The sequence below is a fragment of the Stenella coeruleoalba genome, assembly GCF_951394435.1.
Source record: "Stenella coeruleoalba genome assembly, chromosome: 4".
Lineage (NCBI taxonomy): Eukaryota > Metazoa > Chordata > Mammalia > Artiodactyla > Delphinidae > Stenella > Stenella coeruleoalba.
The window spans coordinates 87,706,508-87,729,312 of NC_137149.1; the positions used below are offsets into that span (position 1 = coordinate 87,706,508).

The 22,805-nt window shown below is 44.7% G+C and overlaps 1 long non-coding RNA gene across 50 annotated transcripts in view; it reads left to right on the forward strand.

Annotated features, from left to right (window-relative positions):
- The window catches only part of LOC307185334, a 3,778,167-nt gene that overhangs the window by 1,174,428 nt on the left and 2,580,934 nt on the right, over positions 1-22,805 (forward strand). For 3 of the 50 annotated variants that reach the window (XR_013827990.1, XR_013827993.1, XR_013828003.1), the window contains one exon: positions 15,237-15,322. The exons of the other annotated variants lie outside the window; for them this stretch is intronic. This is a non-coding gene — a long non-coding RNA (uncharacterized lncRNA). The remainder of the gene's footprint in view (positions 1-15,236; positions 15,323-22,805) is intronic. 50 annotated transcript variants of the gene reach the window in all.

Here is a 22,805-nt window from a genome sequence, read left to right on the forward strand (position 1 = left end):
AATGTGTGAAACAGAAGTTTAAATGTGCTGATTCTCCAAGTGGGGAGATTCTAAGTAGCGTGGCTGGAATGGTGAACAGGAGCACCAGGAGAGGATAAATGAGGTGCATTTTAGACACATCTCCCGATCACATGGTGTACAGTCCTCTGGGTTTTCCATGCATGTTTTAGCTGTAGGAAGATCCCTTGAACCTGCAGATTTGGGACCCATTGAATGGGTACCAGGTAGTATTACTTTAAAGGGTGTGCATTTCCTCACCCAACCTCACATTTCTCTTAGCGCAAACAGTTTCCAGCCTTATGTCTCATCCTGCTGTGGGTCTAGATGTGTTCAATCCATGTTGCATCACCGTCCCTGAGGAAAAGTTGTAAGAGGTTTTCTCTGTCTCTCTGTCGTTTATTTTTTTCAATTTATTACTATATTGGTTACAGCTGATTTTCAAAGCTCTGTTTCTTGCTGCTGTACATCCACTTGATTCACGTACAGAGAGACATCAATAAATTCTTTTTCAGATTCTTACCAGTCGTATATATTCTTTTCCGGTGACTTGAGTGTGCTGAGTGCAGTTCTTTTAGCTACCGTGTAGGCCTTGTTGATTATCAGTTTGGTATTTGGAATGGTATCTTTGCTAATTTCAACCTCCTGGATGATGCCTCACCCCTCCCCACCTTTCCCGTTTAGCAGCCTTATGCGTGTTTTCTACATATTTGACTATGTTTTTGTTTTGTAATTTATTTCATGTGTAGCCATTTTGGATTCCACCTTTAAGTGATATCTTATGATATGTGTCTTTTTCTTTTTGAATTCTGTCACTTAGAATGATCATACGTAACTCCTCCGGAGTTGTTACAACTGGCCATATTTCATTGATTTCCAGGCTGAATAATATTCCACTCTACCTAAGTACCACATCTCTATCCATTTTTTCCCTCCAGAGACATTTAAGTTATATCCTAGTCGAGGATCTTTTAAACAGAGAGGGGGTAAACATTGGGGTGCCTGTGTCCTCTCGATTTTTGTTTTTCCCAAGATATACGCCCATGAGTGCAAGTGCCCTATGCTCTGTAGCTCATTTTGTAGATGCTTTAGTAAACACAATACACTTCTCCAGAATGGCCGTTGGCAATATACATTTCCACTATAAGTCTCACAGGGCTCCCTCTTCTCGTTGCCCTGTCCTGCATTTCTGTTGTTTACGCTTTATGAGGATGGCTCTTCTGACTGATGCAAAGTGATATCTTTTGTGGTATTGACTTCCAGTGCCCACCTGTTTGGTTGGCTAAAAAAGTGTATGCCCTTTTCTTGAATATATACAGAAAAGAACGCATACACCCTTTTTGGCCAACTGCAATGTTGGCAATGTTCAGCTCCTTTTCTTGTGCTTAATGGCGAGTCCTTTCTACCTCCTCAAATCCCTTTCCTGCCATTCTCCCTTGCTTACAAGTCCTTTTCTCTGACTCTCCTCAAGACATTTTTCAGTGATGGATATTTTCAACTCTGCAGTTTTGTGAATTTTACTGCCCCTGAGTTCCATTGTTCAACTCGTGTTTATGGGAACTGGCCACAAAGCAGCGGGATTTCCTCAAGCCCTATACTGTTTCCATGGGCAACCCTAGCCTTTGGTCAATTCGTCTTCCTGATTGGAAATTAGAGTGACATGTGCCTGTCTGAACACCTAGGACTTGTCTCTCATTGTTCCTCATCCTTCCGCTTCATCCTCTGGACAAATTCCAAACTGTACGCAACAGGATGTTGACAGTGCTGACATCTCCAAGTGGGGAGACTGTTAGTAAAGACGCTGGAGGGGTGAACCCGAGCACCAGGAGATGAGGAGATGAGATGCCTTTTCCAAACTCTTCCCGATCAGACGGTATACCATCCTCTGGGTGTGACAGACATGTTTTAGCAGTAGGAAGAGTCCCATTCATGTAAGGAGAACACCAGGGCTTTTTCAAAATCAGTGTCTCCCCGAAACCCAAACTGGGGAAGTTTTTAAGCTACGGCTACACATATGTTCATTAAGGGCCTTGGGAAGTAGGCAGAGTCCAAACTTTAGATGATTGAAGTCTTCAGGGTCAGAAGCACTCACCACCAGCTTCCCTTAGGCTACACTTTAACTGTCATTGATAGATGATGTCAATAAAAATATCTATTCTTTTTCAGATTATTTCCCCTTATAGGTTATTGCAAAATGTTGAGTGTAGTTCCCTGTGCTATACAGTAGTTCCTTGTTGATGATCTATTTTATACATAGCAGTGTGTATGTGTTCATTCCAAACTGTTAATTTATCCCTCCTCCCACCTTTCCCCTTTGGTAATAATAAATTATAAGATTTTATACTTCTCAGAAATGGGGGAGCTGAAAGAGAGGTATCATTTTCAATGGAAAAGCATTTAAAACAAGATTGAAGGTTTAACCAAGATTATTAGATGTACATCCTTGGAAAGAAATCACTTCGTTTCTCTAATATTGACCTGACAAATAAGACAAACCTTTTCACTGAACTTGCTTATAAAAAGTGATGGAAATATCAAATGGAAGTGTTAAAAACATCTTATTTTACCCGAGCCTTATACACTGTTCTATGTTAACTACAGTTTGGCTCACACATCTGTTCATTGAGGTTACAATAGTCTCAATTTCTGTTACTGATCCTCCAGAGTGGACCCCAACAAGTGTCCCCCTGCCCAGTGTCATTGGGGCCAACAGATCGAGACTGAGTTTGGTTCACAAGCAAAGGAAACTTTATATTTTGATCAGAGAATGGAGAGGTGAGAGCATGCACTACCCCGTGGGCTGTGGGCTGGGCTGCTGTGTAGAGATCCTGTCAGAGTCAGTGGGAGGGAGGGAGGCGGCGGAGCTCTCGAGGGCCGGGTTGGCTGTAGCTCAGGCTCTATATCGTGGAGTCTGCACTGGGCCCCAGGAGCTGAGGTGTCGACCCAGCCATTCTGCACTAGGAAATCTGGTCTGAAGTGCCGGGTGTGGAACCTCTGCATGCGGGACCCTAGGAGCACGTGAAATTAGACAAAGCACAAAGGATAAAAAAGGTTAGACTTGACTTTATTGCCCAGATTCTACTTTCATCTCCCAGGGATTTTTAATGGGCTTTGCTGGGGACAAACCCCTCCTCTGCCTTTTGTCCCGTTCCTCATTCTTGGAGTGCTGAGGGTGCAGACCCTTCTTCTGTAACTGCTGAGTGCTGAGTTGGGAGCCCTCATACCCTGGGGCGAGGGTCAGAGCTTCTCCCCAGCAGCCTCCCGGTGACGTTGATTGTCCCCAGGACCCCTGCCTCCCTGCTCGTCCACCTGAGCACCAGCATTGGAAGTGTTATAGATTCTAATGACCTTTAAGGGTCCAGGAAAGAGATGTGCAGAGATGCTGTGGGGGCCGGTTTCACCCCGCCCCACATTTGTTCGGCCACCTTAGGCTGACCGTCTCTGCCAGCCTAGATGCTCTGACCAGTAGTCTGCGCTTTCTTCAATTAGGCCCCTGAATTAACGTACAAACAGCACCAGGTGTCAGAGCCCTGCCCGCTCAACTCCCAGACAGTCCAGGGTCAGTGGTGATCAAGGACCATGATGGCTACTGAGTCAACAGCCTTTTGAAGTAAACAGGAGTCCAGCCGGTCTTATTGGCCACCATCATCACGGTGTCTGTAGGCTTTTCTATGGTGACAGTGTGGTATACTGTTCCCCCGCCAAGATTATTAGCTCCCCTCTGGGTGCAGTAAGTCCTGCAAGCAGTAGTCTACTCTTTTGGGACACACTCTTGTTGTTTTATGAGAGAAACTCCAGGTCAAGTGATGTTCACACGAGTCGTCATGGTGCCCTGTTGCCCCCGGTTATCTCTCTGGATGTTGGAGTTGGAGGGCCTCCTCACTCGAGGTCGGTGTGCCCACGGAGCGAACCCTGCAACTTCAGGGCATGGTTGGTGGTTAGGATCACCACGTGGGGTCCTTTTCCCTTAGGAGGGAGGTGGCCTTTTGGGCTGCTGATTTCCAGGTTTTTAGATACCGCCAGTATCTTGGCCAGATGTGGCAGTGGGCCAAGCCCCTTAGTGACCGTAGTTTATCCTACCTGGATGGCATTCTTGCATTGTTCCATTTCAAGTGGTCCCAGTTTTTGCACTAATTCTCCAATGGCGATTCACCTTTCACCGGGAATGTAAAGGTCAAAGGGTTTAGCTAAATTAGGGAGTTCCAGGGCAAGGGTCTGAATTGACTGCTCTTTCCATTCTTGAAAGGCCACTTCTGGATTCTATTCAAAAGGATCATCATCTTTTCCTTTCAGTGTTTCATATAGAGGCCCAGCTAGTAGACTGTAGCTAGAGATCCAGAAGCAGCAAACCCTGGCCTCCCCAGGAACCCCTAAGCTGTCTTCTAGTTTTAGAAAGGGGTAAGGCTGAAAATGGTTTCTTCCCTTTCCTGGGATGGGCTTCTCTGACCTTCTGTGAGAATGAAGCCCAGGCAGGTCACCGCAGTCTGTGATATTTGAGCTTTTTCTTGGACAACTTCTATCCTTTATTGGCTTGGTAGTTCAGAGGCCTCCTTAGTAGGGCTGGTGATCAGAATGTCGTCTGCATGTTGAAGGAGGGTTTCCTTTTCCAGAGGTAGAACTTTTAGGTCTTTAGCTAAGCTTTCCCCAAAGATGGTGTGGGAATTTTTGCACCCTTGGGGCCAGACGGCCCGGAAGTATTGTTTTAGTTGTATGTTGAGTCCTGCCACTCACAAGCCAAAATTTCTTGTGACTCTGGGACTAATGGAATACAAAAGAAGGCATCATTGAAGACTAATACAGAATACCATGTCCTGGTGGTTGGTAGAATGACCAGCAGGGTGTAGGAATTAGGAGCAACTGGAGGTATATCCTCGGTGGCTTCACTGACTGTCCTGACATCCTTTACCAGGTCCCCAGCAGCCCATGGGGCTCTCGTGGTCAGACCAATCCCAGAATATGGAGCTCACCTGGGCAGGTACCCCACCCCCACCCCAGCCCACGGGGCTCTCGTGGTCAGGCCCCTCCCAGGATACAGAGCTACCCTTGCAGGTACCGTGGCAGGGCTGGGCACACAGGAACCGTGCACATAGCCCTCATTGCAGAGCACCCCCAGCTCACCTGTCGCTCAGAGCTGACACAGAGCACCTCAGAGCAGGACTTGAACTAACAAACAGCAGCTGCGACAGGTCTGTGACCCTGGGCATCACTCCGTGAGGCCTCCCTCCACCTGGTCTTCCAGAGACTTCCACTGCACCCGGGGCACCAGGCCTCTGTCTCCAACCACCACCCACCCCTCCTCTCCCTGACTCCTGGGTTCCTCTCATTAGGAGAGGGTTTTCTTGAAGTTGTCTCCCACTCATGGGCCAGACAAAATGATTAGAAAACAAGCCAAAGCTGCAGCCCCTTGTCTATCCTGACTCTCAGGAGCCCACACCTGTTCCTTGGACCTGGCCGGTTCAGCAAGTTCCATTTTCTGCAACTGTGAGCCCCTGAGGGGTGATGATTGGCTGACCTGGGCAGCCTTACCGTGCCGGCCAGCCCTCCCCAGGTGTGCCTGGGTTGAGATCAATATAAATACCACTCCAGGCAGCAAGAGCCCCTGCAGCCGTGCCTGACGCCATTTTCTCTGCCCTGTCAGCAGTCTCGGGGCTGGGCTGGTGGGAGGGAGTGAGAGGCCACGGCTTTGTGGGTGGCCCAGTGTGAGTGGGGCTCTGCTGGACTTTCTGCAGCAGTTGCCAGGCTGCCACCTGCTAAAGAAGAGGATGTGTCACCCATACCTGCTGCTGGAATTTCTCCCTGGGCAGAGGTGAGGAAGGAAAAAAGCAGTGGGGGCAGGGACAGGACGGGTATCTCAGGCAGGGAAATGGAAATCTTCCAGAAGAGCACCCAGGGCCAGGACCATCCTGGCTGGCCTGCAGGCACCAAGTCGGCCGGCATGCTGTCACTCGTGTGGCTCTATGGCCCTTCCTCTAGGCTTTCAAGTCCTTGTATATATTCAGGTGTTTTACCTGGGACGGGTGGGAATAGTTCAGCAGCAACTGGCCTGGGGCTCAGCTCACGTTTACTCACAGATGCCTCGGCACGGTGCCCCAGCTTTGCAATGAGGACGCTTGTTGCGTGGGGGCTGCTGGCTGAATGGGAGACGATTCCCCACCACTGACCAACTTCAGAATTGTTTACAACTGGAGCAAGTGCCCTGATACGGTTTTCCTCTGTGTAACTGGTGGGTTCTGTGTTTTTTTTCTCTTTTTCGTTTTTGGTTCAAGGTAGATTTTATTCCTCTTTTTTGTATTTACAGATATAAGCATGGAAATAATTTATTCATATAAATACATGTATGTGCAGGGAATAATTGTTTTTTCTGTTTTATTTTTTAAATTTTACTTCTTTTTAATTTTGAATTTTATTTTATATTTTTATACAGCAGGTTCTTATTGGTTATCTATTTTATACATATAAATGTATACATGCCAATCCCAGTCTCTCAACTCCTCCCACCACCACCCCCCCAACAGCTTTCCCCCCTTGTTGTCCATACGTTTGTTGTCTACATCTGTTGCTCTATTTATGCCTTGCAAAATGGTTAATCTGTACAGTTTTTCTAGGTTCCACATATATGCATGAATATACAAGATTTGTTTTTCTCTTTCTGACTTACTTCACTCTGTATGACAGTCTCTAGATCCATCGACGTCTCTACAAATGACCCAATTTCATTCCTTTTCATGGCTTAGTAATATTCCATTTTATATATGTACCACAGCTTTATGCATTCGTCTGTCTGTGGGCATTTAGGTTGCTTCCATTACCTCGATATTGTAAATAGTGATGCAATGAACATTGCGGTGAATGACTCTTTTTGATTTATGGTTTTGTCTGGGTATATGTCCAGTACTGGGATTGCTGTATCATATGGTAATTCTATTGTTAGTTTCTTAAGAAATTCCATATTGTTCTCCATAATGACTGTATCAATTTATATTCCCAACAATAGTGGAAGAGGGTTCCTTTTCTCCACACCCTTTCCAGCATTTTTTGTTTGTAGATTTTCAATGATGCCTATTCTACCAGGTGTGAGGTGATACCTCATTGTTGAATCCATTTCGTTGAGCAAGGGGTAGCTCTTGTCTATTACATATTTCACTTATGGAACGGTATCTGTGCTAATTTCAAACTCTGCTTTTATGCAGCACCCCAACTCACCTTCCCCCTTAAGCAGGCATAAGTTGGTTTTCTAAACTTGACACCCTGTTCTGTTTTGTAATTCAGTTCATGTGTAGCCAAGTTCACATTCCGTGTATTAGTGATACCTTATGATGTTTCTTTTTCTGTGTGACTTATTTCACTTAGAATCATCGTGCCTCAATCCACTCATTATGCTGGTACGGGCCTGGTGACATAGATTTCATTGCTGAGTGGTATTCTGTTGTACAGAAGTACCGCAACTTCTTTATCCATTATTTGCTCTCTGGGATATTTAACTTGTGCCGTAGAAGAGATTCCTGTAAAAAGAGCCGTCCCAAATTTTGGGGTTGCTGTGTCTTTTTGATATTAATTTCCCTAAGCTATAGGACCATAAGTGGAAGTGCCCTAGGCTCTGTTGCTTTGTTTTTTAGATGTTTCAGGAAACACCATACACTTCTCCCGAGTGTCTGTTGGCAATTTACATCCCGCCCATCAGCATAACAAGGCTCCCAGTTCTCCATGGCCTGTCCTGCCTTTCTGGATTTTACACTTTTTTCAGATGGCCCTTTTGACCGGGGGGAAGTGAGACTTCATTGTAATGCAGATTTCCTTTGCAAGCTTGCTTGGTTGGCCAAAAAGGGCGTATGCGTTTTTTCCTGAATATATTCAGGAAAAAACGCATACGCCCTTTTTGGCCAAGTGCATCATTGTGGACGTTCTGCCTCTTTTCCTATGCTTTCAATGCAATTCCAGTCTACCTCCTGAAATCGGTTTCCTGCAATTCTGCCCCGCTTTCAAGTCCTCTTGGCAGCCTTACTTCAGTCTATTTTTGGACGATAGCTGTCATTTATAACTCTGCAGGTTTGTGAATTACAGTGCCCCTGAGCTCCTTTCTTCAACTCGCTTTCTTGTGAGCTGGCCGCAACACCGCAGGATGGCTTCAGGCCCTAATCTGGTTCCGGCATGGCATGCTGAGCCTTTGGTTAATTCCTCTTCCTGGTGGGAAATGACAGTTAATTTGCCCGTTCAGACACCTCCAGGTAGTCTCTCATTGGTTCTCGCTAATCCTGTTCATCTTCCGCAGAAATTGCAAACTGGGCCAAACAGGAGGTTAAAGGGCCTGACTCTCCAAGTCGGGAGAGTGTTAGTAAAGCGTCTGGAATGTTGCACCCGAGTACCAGGGGAGGAAAACTGAGACATATTTGAACACGTCTCCCGTTCACATGGTTGATCATACTCTGGGTTCCACATGCATGTTTTAGCTGAAGGAAGAATACCTTAAACCTGGAGAGTTGAGACCCGTGTAATGGGTACCATGCAATATGAATTCAAAGGGTCTTCATTTGCTCACCGAACCTCTCCAATCCTATCACTGCTGCGTTTATGCCCCTGTACACATGCTTGATTCTCTTTCGGAGACATAGCAATCCATAGGTTTTAAGATACTTACTAGTCAGGTACATTCTTAGGCGTTTAATATGGGGTTTTGAGTCCATTTCGTTGAGCAAGGAGTAGCTCTTGTCTATTCCATATTTGGCTTAAGGAACTTTATCTGTGCTCATTTCTATCTCTGGTTTTATGCAGCACCCCAACTCACCTTTCCCCTTAAGCAAGCATAAGTTGGTTTTCTAAATTTGAGACCCTGTTCTGTTCTGTAATTCAGTTCCTGTGTAGCCAAGTTTCCATTCCGTGTATTACTGATATCTTATGATGTTTCTTTTTCTGTGTGACTTATTTCAGTTAGAATCATCATACCTGAATCCACTCATTGTGCTGCTAAGGGCCTGATGACACAGATTTCATTGCTGAGTGATATTGCTTTGTAAGTAAATACCACAACTTCTTTATCTATTTTTCACTTTCTGCGATGTTGAACTTGTACTGTAAACGAGGTTCTTGTAAACAGAGCAGTTCGAAACTTTGGGGTGGCTGTGTCTTTTTGATTTTAAATTCCCTAAGCTATAGGACCATAAGTGGAAGTGCCCTAGGCTCTGTTGCTTTGTTTTTTAGATGTTTCAGGAAACACCATACACTTCTCCCCAGTGGTTGTTGGCAATTTACATCCCGCCCATCAGCATAACAAGGCTCCCAGTTCTCAATGGCCTGTTGCCTTTCTGGATTTTACACTTTTTTCAGATGGCCCTTTTGACCGGGGGGAAGTGAGACTTCATTGTAGTGCAGATTTCCTTTGCAAGCTTGCTTGGTTGGCCAAAAAGTGCGTATGCGTTTTTTCCTGAATATATTCAGGAAAAAACGCATACGCCCTTTTTGGCCAAGTGCATCATTGTGGACGTTCTGCCTCTTTTCCTATGCTTTCAATGCAATTCCAGTCTACCTCCTGAAATCGGTTTCCTGCAATTCTGCCCCGCTTTCAAGTCCTCTTGGCAGCCTTACTTCAGTCTATTTTTGGACGATAGCTGTCATTTATAACTCTGCATGTTTGTGAATTACAGTGCCCCTGAGCTCCTTTCTTCAACTCGCTTTCTTTTGAGCTGGCCGCAACACCGCAGGATGGCTTCAGGCCCTAATCTGGTTCTGGCACCCCACGCTGAGCCTTTGGTTATTTCCTCTTCCTGGTGGAAAATGAGAGCTAAATTTGCCCGTCCAGACACGTCCAGCTAGCCTCTCATTGGTTCTCGCTATTCCTGTTCATCTTCCGCAGAAATTGCAAACTGAGCCATACAGGAGGTTAAAGGCGCTGACTCTCCAAGTGGGGAGAGTGTTAGTAAAGCGTCTGGAATGTTGCACCCGAGTACCAGGGGAGGAAAACTGAGACATATTTGAACACGTCTCCCGTTCACATGGTTGATCATACTTGGGTTCCACATGCATGTTTTAGCTGAAGGAAGAATACCTTAAACCTGGAGAGTTGAGACCCGTGTAATGGGTACCATGCAATATGACTTCAAAGGGTCTTCATTTGCTCACCGAACCTCTCCAATCCTATCACTGCTGCGTTTATGCCCCTGTACACACGCTTGATTCTCTTTTGGAGACATAGCAATCCATAGGTTTTACGATACTTACTAGTCAGGTACATTCTTAGGCGTTTAATATGCGGTGTTGAGTCCATTTCGTTGAGCAAGGAGTAGCTCTTGTCTATTCCATATTTGACTTAAGGAACTTTATCTGTGCTCATTTCAATCTCTGGTTTTATGCAGCACCCCAACTCACCTTTCCCCTTAAGCAAGCATAAGTTGGTTTTCTAAATTTGAGACCCTGTTCTGTTTTGGAATGCAGTTCCTGTGTAGCCAAGTTTACATTCCGTGTATTAGTGATATCTTATGATGTTTCTTTTTCTGTGTGACTTATTTCAGTTAGAATCATCGTACCTGAATCCACTCATTATGCTGCTACGGGCCTGATGACATAGATTTCATTGCTGAGTGATACTACATTGTAAGTAAATACCACAAGTTCTTTATCCATTTTTCACTTTCTGCGATGTTGAACTTGTACTGTAAACGAGGTTCTTGTAAACAGAGGTGTCCCAAACTTTAGGGTGGCTGTGTCTTTTTGATTTTAATTTCCCTAAGCTATAGGACCATAAGTGGAAGTGCCCTAGGCTCTGTTGCTTTGTTTTTTAGATGTTTCAGGAAACACCATACACTTCTTCCCGAGTGTCTGTTGGCAATTTACATCCCGCCCATCAGCATAACAAGGCTCCCAGTTCTCCATGGCCTGTCCTGCCTTTCTGGATTTTACACTTTTTTCAGATGGCCCTTTTGACCGGGGGGAAGTGAGACTTCATTGTAGTGCAGATTTCCTTTGCAAGTTTACTTGGTTGGCCAAAAAGTGCGTATGCGTTTTTTCCTGAATATATTCAGGAAAAAACGCATACGCCCTTTTTGGCCAAGTGCATCATTGTGGACGTTCTGCCTCTTTTCCTATGCTTTCAATGCAATTCCAGTCTACCTCCTGAAATCGGTTTCCTGCAATTCTGCCCCGCTTTCAAGTCCTCTTGGCAGCCTTACTTCAGTCTATTTTTGGACGATAGCTGTCATTTATAACTCTGCAGGTTTGTGAATTACAGTGCCCCTGAGCTCCTTTCTTCAACTCGCTTTCTTTTGAGCTGGCCGCAACACCGCAGGATGGCTTCAGGCCCTAATCTGGTTCTGGCACGGCTCACTGAGCCTTTGGTTATTTCGTCTTCCTGGTGGGAAGTGAGAGTAAAATTTGCCCGTCCAGACACCTCCAGCTAGCCTCTCATTGGTTCTCGCTATTCCTGTTCATCTTCCGCAGAAATTGCAAACTGGGTCAAACAGGAGGTAAAAGGGACTGACTCTCCAAGTCGGGAGAGTGTTAGTAAAGCGTCTGGAATGTTGCACCCGAGTACCAGGGTACGAAAACTGAGACATATTTGAACACGTCTCCCGATCACATGGTTGATCATACTCTGGGTTCCACATGCATGTTTTAGCAGAAGGAAGAATACCTTAAACCTGGAGAGTTGAGACCCGTGTAATGGGTACCATGCAATATGACTTCAAAGGGTCTTCATTTGCTCACCGAACCTCTCCAATCCTATCACTGCTGCGTTTATGCCCCTGTACACATGCTTGATTCTCTTTCGGAGACATAGCAATCTATAGGTTTTAAGATACTTACAAGTCAGGTACATTCTTAGGCGTTTAATATGCGGTGTTGAGTCCATTTCGTTGAGCAAGGAGTAGCTCTTGTCTATTCCATATTTGGCTTAAGGAAATTTATCTGTGCTCATTTCAATCTCTGGTTTTATGCAGCACCCCAACTCACCTTTCCCCTTAAGCAAGCATAAGTTGGTTTTCTAAATTTGAGACCCTGTTCTGTTCTGTAATTCAGTTCCTGTGTAGCAAGTTTCCATTCCGTGTATTACTGATATCTTATGATGTTTCTTTTTCTGTGTGACTTATTTCAGTTAGAATCATCGTACCTGAATCCACTCATTGTGCTGCTAAGGGCCTGATGACACAGATTTCATTGCTGAGTGATATTGCTTTGTAAGTAAATACCACAACTTCTTTATCTATTTTTCACTTTCTGCGATGTTGAACTTGTACTGTAAACGAGGTTCTTGTAAACAGAGCAGTTCGAAACTTTGGGGTGGCTGTGTCTTTTTGATTTTAAATTCCCTAAGCTATAGGACCATAAGTGGAAGTGCCCTAGGCTCTGTTGCTTTGTTTTTTAGATGTTTCAGGAAACACCATACACTTCTCCCCAGTGGTTGTTGGCAATTTACATCCCGCCCATCAGCATAACAAGGCTCCCAGTTCTCAATGGCCTGTTGCCTTTCTGGATTTTACACTTTTTTCAGATGGCCCTTTTGACCGGGGGGAAGTGAGACTTCATTGTAGTGCAGATTTCCTTTGCAAGCTTGCTTGGTTGGCCAAAAAGTGCGTATGCGTTTTTTCCTGAATATATTCAGGAAAAAACGCATACGCCCTTTTTGGCCAAGTGCATCATTGTGGACGTTCTGCCTCTTTTCCTATGCTTTCAATGCAATTCCAGTCTACCTCCTGAAATCGGTTTCCTGCAATTCTGCCCCGCTTTCAAGTCCTCTTGGCAGCCTTACTTCAGTCTATTTTTGGACGATAGCTGTCATTTATAACTCTGCATGTTTGTGAATTACATTGCCCCTGAACTCCTTTCTTCAACTCGCTTTCTTTTGAGCTGGCCGCAACACCGCAGGATGGCTTCAGGCCCTAATCTGGTTCCGGCACCCCACGCTGAGCCTTTGGTTATTTCCTCTTCCTGGTGGAAAATGAGAGTAAAATTTGCCCGTCCAGACACGTCCAGCTAGCCTCTCATTGGTTCTCGCTATTCCTGTTCATCTTCCACAGAAATTGCAAACTGAGCCATACAGGAGGTTAAAGGCGCTGACTCTCCAAGTGGGGAGAGTGTTAGTAAAGCGTCTGGAATGTTGCACCCGAGTACCAGGGGAGGAAAACTGAGACATATTTGAACACGTCTCCCGTTCACATGGTTGATCATACTTGGGTTCCACATGCATGTTTTAGCTGAAGGAAGAATACCTTAAACCTGGAGAGTTGAGACCCGTGTAATGGGTACCATGCAATATGACTTCAAAGGGTCTTCATTTGCTCACCGAACCTCTCCAATCCTATCACTGCTGCTTTTATGCCCCTGTACACACGCTTGATTCTCTTTTGGAGACATAGCAATCCATAGGTTTTACGATACTTACTAGTCAGGTACATTCTTAGGCGTTTAATATGCGGTGTTGAGTCCATTTCGTTGAGCAAGGAGTAGCTCTTGTCTATTCCATATTTGACTTAAGGAACTTTATCTGTGCTCATTTCAATCTCTGGTTTTATGCAGCACCCCAACTCACCTTTCCCCTTAAGCAAGCATAAGTTGGTTTTCTAAATTTGAGACCCTGTTCTGTTTTGGAATGCAGTTCCTGTGTAGCCAAGTTTACATTCCGTGTATTAGTGATATCTTATGATGTTTCTTTTTCTGTGTGACTTATTTCAGTTAGAATCATCGTACCTGAATCCACTCATTATGCTGCTACGGGCCTGATGACATAGATTTCATTGCTGAGTGATACTACATTGTAAGTAAATACCACAAGTTCTTTATCCATTTTTCACTTTCTGCGATGTTAAACTTGTACTGTAAACGAGGTTCTTGTAAACAGAGGCGTCCCAAACTTTAGGGTGGCTGTGTCTTTTTGATTTTAATTTCCCTAAGCTATAGGACCATAAGTGGAAGTGCCCTAGGCTCTGTTGCTTTGTTTTTTAGATGTTTCAGGAAACACCATACGCTTCTCCCAAGTGTCTGTTGGCAATTTACATCCCGCCCATCAGCATAACAAGGCTCCCAGTTCTCCATGGCCTGTCCTGCCTTTCTGGATTTTACACTTTTTTCAGATGGCCCTTTTGACCGGGGGGAAGTGAGACTTCATTGTAGTGCAGATTTCCTTTGCAAGCTTGCTTGGTTGGCCAAAAAGTGCGTATGCGTTTTTTCCTGAATATATTCAGGAAAAAACGCATACGCCCTTTTTGGCCAAGTGCATCATTGTGGACGTTCTGCCTCTTTTCCTATGCTTTCAATGCAATTCCAGTCTACCTCCTGAAATCGGTTTCCTGCAATTCTGCCCCGCTTTCAAGTCCTCTTGGCAGCCTTACTTCAGTCTATTTTTGGACGATAGCTGTCATTTATAACTCTGCAGGTTTGTGAATTACAGTGCCCCTGAGCTCCTTTCTACAACTCGCTTTCTTTTGAGCTGGCCGCAACACCGCAGGATGGCTTCAGGCCCTAATCTGGTTCTGGCACGGCACACTGAGCCTTTGGTTATTTCCTCTTCCTGGTGGGAAATGAGAGTAAAATTTGCCCGTCCAGACACCTCCAGCTAGCCTCTCATTGGTTCTCGCTATTCCTGTTCATCTTCCGCAGAAATTGCAAACTGGGCCAAACAGGAGGTAAAAGGGACTGACTCTCCAAGTCGGGAGAGTGTTAGTAAAGCGTCTGGAATGTTGCACCCGAGTACCAGGGGAGGAAAACTGAGACATATTTGAACACGTCTCCCGATCACATGGTTGATCATACTCTGGGTTCCACATGCATGTTTTAGCAGAAGGAAGAATACCTTAAACCTGGGTAGTTGAAACCCGTGGAATGGGTACCATGCAATATGACTTCAAAGGGTCTTCATTTGCTCACCGAACCTCTCCAATCCTATCACTGCTGCGTTTATGCCCCTGTACACATGCTTGATTCTCTTTCGGAGACATAGCAATCCATAGGTTTTAAGATACTTACAAGTCAGGTACATTCTTAGGCGTTTAATATGCGGTGTTGAGTCCATTTCGTTGAGCAAGGAGTAGCTCTTGTCTATTCCATATTTGGCTTAAGGAACTTTATCTGTGCTCATTTCAATCTCTGGTTTTATGCAGCACCCCAACTCACCTTTCCCCTTAAGCAAGCATAAGTTGGTTTTCTAAATTTGAGACCCTGTTCTGTTCTGTAATTCAGTTCCTGTGTAGCCAAGTTTCCATTCCGTGTATTACTGATATCTTATGATGTTTCTTTTTCTGTGTGACTTATTTCAGTTAGAATCATCATAACTGAATCCACTCATTGTGCTGCTAAGGGCCTGATGACACAGATTTCATTGCTGAGTGATATTGCTTTGTAAGTAAATACCACAACTTCTTTATCCATTTTTCACTTTCTGTGATATTGAACTTGTACGGTAAACGAGGTTCTTGTAAACAGAGGCGTCCCAAACTTTGGGGTGGCTGTGTGTTTTTGATTATAATTTCCCTAAGCTATAGGACCATAAGTGGAAGTGCCCTAGGCTCTGTTGCTTTGTTTTTTAGATGTTTCAGGAAACACCATACACTTCTCCCCAGTGGTTGTTGGCAATTTACATCCTGCCCATCAGCATAACAAGGCTCCCAGTTCTCCATGGCCTGTCCTGCCTTTCTGGATTTTACACTTTTTTCAGATGGCCCTTTTGACCTGGGGAAGTGAGACTTCATTGTAGTGCAGATTTCCTTTGCAAGTTTGCTTGGTTGGCCAAAAAGGGCGTATGCGTTTGTTCCTGAATATATTCAGGAAAAAACGCATACGCCCTTTTTGGCCAAGTGCATCATTGTGGACGTTCTGCCTCTTTTCCTATGCTTTCAATGCAATTTCAGTCTACCTCCTGAAATCGGTTTCCTGCAATTCTGCCCCGCTTTCAAGTCCTCTTGGCAGCCTTACTTCAGTATATTTTTGGACGATAGCTGTCATTTATAACTCTGCAGGTTTGTGAATTACAGTGCCCCTGAGCTCCTTTCTTCAACTCGCTTTCTTGTGAGCTGGCCGCAACACCGCAGGATGGCTTCAGGCCCTAATCTGGTTCTGGCACGGCACGCTGAGCCTTTGGTTAATTCCTCTTCCTGGTGGGAAATGAGAGTTAAATTTGCCCGTCCAGACACCTCCAGCTAGTGTCTCATTGGTTCTCGCTATTCCTGTTCAACTTCCGCAGAAATTGCAAACTGGGCCAAACAGGAGGTAAAAGGGACTGACTGTCCAAGTCGGGAGAGTGTTAGTAAAGCGTCTGGAATGTTGCACCCGAGTACCAGGGTACGAAAACTGAGACATATTTGAACACGTCTCCCGATCACACGGTTGATCATACTCTAGGTTCCACATGCATGTTTTAGCTGAAGGAAGAATACCTTAAACCTGGGTAGTTGAAACCCGTGGAATGGGTACCATGCAATATGACTTCAAAGGGTCTTCATTTGCTCACCGAACCTCTCCAATCCTATCACTGCTGCGTTTATGCCCCTGTACACATGCTTGATTCTCTTTCGGAGACATAGCAATCCATAGGTTTTAAGATACTTACTAGTCAGGTACATTCTTAGGCGTTTAATATGGGGTGTTGAGTCCATTTCGTTGAGCAAGGAGTAGCTCTTGTCTATTCCATATTTGGCTTAAGGAACTTTATCTGTGCTCATTTCAATCTCTGGTTTTATGCAGCACCCCAACTCACCTTTCCCCTTAAGCAAGCATAAGTTGGTTTTCTAAATTTGAGACCCTGTTCTGTTTTGGAATTCAGTTCCTGTGTAGCCAAGTTTCCATTCCGTGTATTACTGATATCTTATGATGTTTCTTTTTCTGTGTGACTTATTTCAGTTAGAATCATCATACCTGAATCCACTCATTGTGCTGCTAAGGGCCTGATGACATAGATTTCATTGCTGAGTGATACTGCATTGTACGTAAGTACCACAAGTTCTTTATCCATTTTTCACTTTCTGTGATATTGAACTTGTACGGTAAACGAGGCTCTTGTAAACAGAGGCGTCCCAATCTTTGGGGTGGCTGTGTGTTTTTGATTTTAATTTCCCTAAGCTATAGACCATAAGTGGAAGTGCCCTAGGCTCTGTTGCTTTGTTTTTTAGATGTTTCAGGAAACACCATACACTTCTCCCGAGTGTCTGTTGGCAATTTACATCCCGCCCATCAGCATAACAAGGCTCCCAGTTCTCCATGGCCTCTCCTGCCTTTCTGGATTTTACACTTTTTTCAGATGGCCCTTTTGACCGGGGGGAAGTGAGACTTCATTGTAGTGCAGATTTCCTTTGCAAGTTTGCTTGGTTGGCCAAAAAGGGCGTATGCGTTTTTTCCTGAATATATTCAGGAATAAACGCATACGCCCTTTTTGGCCAAGTGCATCATTGTGGACGTTCTGTCTCTTTTCCTATGCTTTCAATGCAATTCCAGTCTACCTCCTGAAATCGGTTTCTTGCAATTCTTCCCCACTTTCAAGTCCTCTTGGCAGCCTTACTTCAGTTTATTTTTGGTCGATAGCTGTCATTTATAACTCTGCAGGTTTGTGAATTACAGTGCCCCTGAGCTCCTTTCTTCAACTCGCTTTCTTGTGACCTGGCCGCAACACCGCAGGATGGCTTCAGGCCCTAATCTGGTTCTGGCACGGCACGCTGAGCCTTTGGTTATTTCCTCTTCCTGGTGGGAAATGAGAGTTAAATTTGCCCGTCCAGACACCTCCAGCTAGTCTCTCATTGGTTCTCGCTATTCCTGTTCATCTTCCGCGGAAATTGCAAACAGGGCCAAACAGGAGGTTAAAGGCGCTGACTCGCCAAGTGGGGAGAGTGTTAGTAAAGCGTGTGGAATGTTGCACCCGAGTACCAGGGGAGGAAAACTGAGACATATTTGAACACGTCTCCCGTTCAGATGGTTGATCATACTCTGGGTTCCACATGCATGTTTTAGCTGAAGGAAGAATACCTTAAACCTGGAGAGTTGAGACCCGTGTAATGGGTACCAAGCAATATGAATTCAAAGGGTCTTCATTTGCTCACCGAACCTCTCCAATCCTATCACTGCTGCGTTTATGCCCCTGTACACATGCTTGATTCTCTTTCGGAGACATAGCAATCCATAGGTTTTAAGATACTTACTAGTCAGGTACATTCTTAGGCGTTTAATATGGGGTTTTGAGTCCATTTCGTTGAGCAAGGAGTAGCTCTTGTCTATTCCATATTTGGCTTAAGGAACTTTATCTGTGCTCATTTCAATCTCTGGTTTTATGCAGCACCCCAACTCACCTTTCCCCTTAAGCAAGCATAAGTTGGTTTTCTAAATTTGAGACCCTGTTCTGTTCTGTAATTCAGTCCCTGTGTAGCCAAGTTTACATTCCGTGTATTACTGATACCTTATGATGTTTCTTTTTCTGTGTGACTTATTTCAGTTAGAATCATCGTACCTGAATCCACTCATTATGCTGCTACGGGCCTGATGACATAGATTTCATTGCTGAGTGATACTGCATTGTACGTAAGTACCACAAGTTCTTTATCCATTTTTCACTTTCTGTGATATTGAACTTGTACGGTAAACGAGGTTCTTGTAAACGGAGTCGTCCCAAACTTTGGGGTGGCTGTGTCTTTTTGATTTTAATTTCCCTAAGCTATAGGACCATAAGTGGAAGTGCCCTAGGCTCTGTTGCTTTGTTTTTTAGATGTTTCAGGAAACACCGTACACTTCACCTGATTGTCTGTTGGCAATTTACATCCCGCCCATCAGCATAAGAAGGCTCTCAGTTCTCCATGGCCTGTCCTGCCTTTCTGGATTTTACACTTTTTTCAGATGGCCCTTTTGACCGGGGGAAAGTGAGACTTCATTGTAGTGCAGATTTCCTTTGCAAGCTTGCTTGGTTGGCCAAAAAGGGCTTATGCGTTTTTTCCTGAATATATTCAGGAAAAAACGCATAAGCCCTTTTTGGCCAAGTGCATCATTGTGGACGTTCTGCCTCTTTTCCTATGCTTTCAATGCAATTCCAGTCTACCTCCTGAAATCGGTTTCCTGCAATTCTGCCCCACTTTCAAGTCCTCTTGGCAGCCTTACTTCAGTCTATTTTTGGACGATAGCTGTGATTTATAACTCTGCAGGTTTGTGAATTACAGTGCCCCTGAGCTCCTTTCTTCAACTCGCTTTCTTTTGAGCTGGCCGCAACACCGCAGGATGGCTTCAGGCCCTAATCTGGTTCCGGTACGGCACGCTGAGCCTTTGGTTATTTCCTCTTCCTGGTGGGAAATGAGAGTTAAATTTGCCCGTCCAGACACCTCCAGCTAGCCTCTCATTGGTTCTTGCTATTCCTGTTCATCTTCCGCAGAAATTGCAAACTGGGCCAAACAGGGGGTTAAAGGCGCTGACTCTCCAAGTGGGGAGAGTGTTAATAAAGCGTCTGGAATGTTGCAACCGAGTACCAGGGGAGGAAAACTGAGACATATTTGAACACGTCTCCCGATCACATGGTTGATCATACTCTGGGTTCCACATGCATGTTTTAGCTGAAGGAAGAATACCTAAAACGTGGGTAGTTGAAACCCGTGGAATGGGTACCATGCAATATGACTTCAAAGGGTCTTCATTTGCTCACCGAACCTCTCCAATCCTATCACTGCTGCGTTTATGCCCCTTTACACATGCTTGATTCTCTTTCGGAGACATAGCAATCCATAGGTTTTAAGATACTTACTAGTCAGGTACATTCTTAGGCGTTTAATATGCGGTGTTGAGTCCATTTCGTTGAGCAAGGAGTAGCTCTTGTCTATTCCATATTTGACTTAAGGAACTTTATCTGTGCTCATTTCAATCTCTGGTTTTATGCAGCACCCCAACTCACCTTTACCCTTAAGCAAGCATAAGTTGGTTTTCTAAATTTGAGACCCTGTTCTGTTCTGTAATTCAGTTCCTGTGTAGCCAAGTTTACATTCTGTGTATTACTGATACCTTATGATGTTTCTTTTTCTGTGTGACTTATTTCAGTTAGAATCATCGTACCTGAATCCACTCATTGTGCTGCTAAGAGCCTGATGACACAGATTTCATTGCTGAGTGATATTGCTTTGTAAGTAAATACCACAACTTTTTTATCCATTTTTCACTTTCTGCGATGTTGAACTTGTACTGTAAACGAGGTTCTTGTAAACAGAGCCGTTCCAAACTTTGGGGTGGCTGTGTCTTTTTGATTTTAAATTCCCTAAGCTATAGGACCATAAGTGGAAGTGCCCTAGGCTCTGTTGCTTTGTTTTTTAGATGTTTCAGGAAACACCATACACTTCTCCTGAGTGGTTGTTGGCAATTTACATCCCGCCCTTCAGCATAACAAGGCTCCCAGTTCTCCATGGCCTGTCCTGCCTTTCTGGATTTTACACTGTTTTCAGATGGCCCTTTTGACCGGGGGGAAGTGAGACTTCATTGTAGTGCAGATTTCCTTTGCAAGCTTGCTTGGTTGGCCAAAAAGGGCGTATGCGTTTTTTCCTGAATATATTCAGGAAAAAACGCATACGCCCTTTTTGGCCAAGTGCATCATTGTGGACGTTCTGCCTCTTTTCCTATGCTTTCAATGCAATTCCAGTCTACCTCCTGAAATCGGTTTCCTGCAATTCTGCCCCGCTTTCAAGTCCTCTTGGCAGCCTTACTTCAGTGTATTTTTGGACGATAGCTGTGATTTATAACTCTGCAGGTTTGTGAATTACAGTGCCCCTGAGCTCCTTTCTTCAACTCGCTTTCTTGTGAGCTGGCCGCAACACCGCAGGATGGCTTCAGGCCCTAATCTGGTTCCGGCACGGCATGCTGAGTCTTTGGTTAATTCCTCTTCCTGGTGGGAAATGAGAGTTAAATTTGCCCGTCCAGACACCTCCAGCTAGCCTCTCATTGGTTCTCGCTATTCCTGTTCATCTTCCGCAGAAATTTCAAACTGGGGCAAACAGGAGGTTAAAGGGACTGACTCTCCAAGTCGGGAGAGTGTTAGTAAAGCGTCAGGAATGTTGCACCCGAGTACTAGGGGAGGAAAACTGAGACATATTTGAACACGTCTCCCGATCACATGGTTGATCATACTCTAGGTTCCGCATGCATGTTTTAGCTGAAGGAAGAATACCTTAAACCTGGGTAGTTGAAACCCGTGGAATGGGTACCATGCAATATGACTTCAAAGGGTCTTCATTTGCTCACCGAACCTCTCCAATCCTATCACTGCTGCGTTTATGCCCCTGTACACATGCTTGATTCTCTTTCGGAGACATAGCAATCCATAGGTTTTAAGATACTTACAAGTCAGGTACATTCTTAGGGGTTTAATATGCGGTGTTGAGTCCATTTCGTTGAGCAAGGAGTAGCTCTTGTCTATTCCATATTTGGCTTAAGGAACTTTATCTGTGCTCATTTCAATCTCTGGTTTTATGCAGCACCCCAACTCACCTTTACCCTTAAGCAAGCATAAGTTGGTTTTCTAAATTTGAGACCCTGTTCTGTTCTGTAATTCAGTTCCTGTGTAGCCAAGTTTCCATTCCGTGTATTACTGATATCTTATGATGTTTCTTTTTCTGTGTGACTTATTTCAGTTAGAATCATCATACCTGAATCCACTCATTGTGCTGCTAAGGGCCTGATGACACAGATTTCATTGCTGAGTGATATTGCTTTGTAAGTAAATACCACAACTTCTTTATCCATTTTTCACTTTCTGCGATGTTGAACTTGTACTGTAAACGAGGTTCTTGTAACCAGAGCAGTTCGAAACTTTGGGGTGGCTGTGTCTTTTTGATTTTAAATTCCCTAAGCTATAGGACCATAAGTGGAAGTGCCCTAGGCTCTGTTGCTTTGTTTTTTAGATGTTTCAGGAAACACCATACACTTCTCCCCAGTGGTTGTTGGCAATTTACATCCCGCCCATCAGCATAACAAGGCTCCCAGTTCTCAATGGCCTGTTGCCTTTCTGGATTTTACACTTTTTTCAGATGGCCCTTTTGACCGGGGGGAAGTGAGACTTCATTGTAGTGCAGATTTCCTTTGCAAGCTTGCTTGGTTGGCCAAAAAGTGCGTATGCGTTTTTTACTGAATATATTCAGGAAAAAACGCATACGCCCTTTTTGGCCAAGTGCATCATTGTGGATGTTCTGCCTCTTTTCCTATGCTTTCAATGCAATTCCAGTCTACCTCCTGAAATCGGTTTCCTGCAATTCTGCCCCGCTTTCAAGTCCTCTTGGCAGCCTTACTTCAGTCTATTTTTGGACGATAGCTGTCATTTATAACTCTGCATGTTTGTGAATTACAGTGCCCCTGAACTCCTTTCTTCAACTCGCTTTCTTTTGAGCTGGCCGCAACACCGCAGGATGGCTTCAGGCCCTAATCTGGTTCCGGCACCCCACGCTGAGCCTTTGGTTATTTCCTCTTCCTGGTGGAAAATGAGAGTTAAATTTGCCCGTCCAGACACGTCCAGCTAGCCTCTCATTGGTTCTCGCTATTCCTGTTCATCTTCCGCAGAAATTGCAAACTGAGCCATACAGGAGGTTAAAGGCGCTGACTCTCCAAGTGGGGAGAGTGTTAGTAAAGCGTCTGTAATGTTGCACCCGAGTACCAGGGGAGGAAAACTGAGACATATTTGAACACGTCTCCCGTTCACATGGTTGATCATACTTGGGTTCCACATGCATGTTTTAGCTGAAGGAAGAATACCTTAAACCTGGAGAGTTGAGACCCGTGTAATGGGTACCATGCAATATGACTTCAAAGGGTCTTCATTTGCTCACCGAACCTCTCCAATCCTATCACTGCTGCGTTTATGCCCCTGTACACACGCTTGATTCTCTTTT